Source organism: Condylura cristata, unplaced genomic scaffold (assembly GCF_000260355.1).
Source record: "Condylura cristata isolate star-nosed mole 26May11 unplaced genomic scaffold, ConCri1.0 scaffold00003, whole genome shotgun sequence".
Classification (NCBI taxonomy): Eukaryota; Metazoa; Chordata; class Mammalia; order Eulipotyphla; family Talpidae; genus Condylura; species Condylura cristata.
This window is the reverse complement of record NW_004567104.1, coordinates 72,182,408-72,183,887: the sequence shown is the minus strand read 5'-3', so window position 1 is coordinate 72,183,887 and position 1,480 is coordinate 72,182,408.

The window sequence follows — 1,480 nt, the reverse complement described above, 5'->3', positions numbered from 1 at the left end:
GGTCAGGAGAGGTCTGCCACGCCATGTGGTCTCCTCCGGGGCAGGCGGGAATCGAACTCATGCGGAAGTGGCCCAAGCCTCCTTGTGCAGTGCTTTAACCCGCTGCGCCACCAGGGAGGGCCATGGATCCCTTACTTTAGTCTCCAGGTTTCCATTCTTTGCCTTGGCCATAGCACAAGAGGACTAGCTGGTGAAGGATTAAGAGCTGAAGATGCCGTTGATGGGCCTGCTCTTTGGTCCACTACTCTGACCTGGGACCAGTGTTACAAAGATAAAAGATGGCACTTTTTTCTTTGGAGGTTCTGAGGATCAAATTCATCCCTAGTTTCATCAACGTTCCACAGGCCTAGAGAGCATCTATGGGACAACAAAGGTTTTGCAGAGCCTGATGAAGACAGCTTCTTGGGATCTGGGAAGGGGGTGGAAGGGGTCAGCCTGAACAGTTAGCCTCTGGTGGATCTCAGGGTTGACCTAGTGGATCTGCAAGTCCAGAGTCATCCCGTTTTTGCCCTCTGCGATTCCCGGCACCTGGCCACCCTCATCTCTTGTCTCTGGATGGTGGTGCTGGGGCCACAGTTGCTCACCAGCAGCCTGGTGACTCCCCTCTCCCCTCTCCCCTCAAGACTTCAGAAGTGGTACAAGCAGCTATAAAATCAACAACCTAACCTGTATGGCACTTTACATTTGAGAAAGGCCATTCACATGGTCTGATGTGATCTCCAAATTTAAGGGAAGTCAGGCAGGATCTGTCCTAAACACAGGGAAATTCATCTTCAGTGACAGCAGCTGATGCTCTGGCTAGGTTGCTGCCCCTGGGGCTTGAACACAGCTGGACCGACTCCTGGCCCCGTGCTCTCCACCACCCTGCTGGCCGTGGCCTCCTTCCCCCACTCCCTCACACCTGAGTTCACCCACCAGCCCTCCCTTAGAGACCTCCTCCTAGCCGACATCCCCCTACACCCATCTCCCTAGGCCCCAGGCCCTGGCTTTCCTCAGCCCTCCCTAGCTCCCACTGCTGCTTTCCATCCTGGTTGCCCCTGTCAAACAGGTGAGGCCAACAAGGGGAAATGGAATGGGCTGAAACCAGTTTTTCCCTAAGTATCTTCCGGGATCCCCAAATCTGAGGAATGTCAGCAGCAGAGACTGAGCAGGGAGGGTGGTGGGATTGGGACACTTTTTTTTTTAAGAAAAGGCACAGTTGGGGATCTCTGGGTTAAATGACGTTGAACTCACCACTTTATTTCATGGATTTCTCTGATGTTGGTAGGAACTGGGGAAGAAGCCTTCCAAGTGGGAGAGATGTTCTGGAAGGTGGCATTTCCCATTCTTCACGGACCCAGGAACCGCTTCATTATGCATAGAGCTTCCCGCGGGAGTCATGTTCTGTGCCACCAAATTTGGAAGAGCCCGTTGAACTAACCACAACAACGACGCTGCTGCTGCTGCCATTTCATCACCGGGACATCCAGTCCCCGACTGG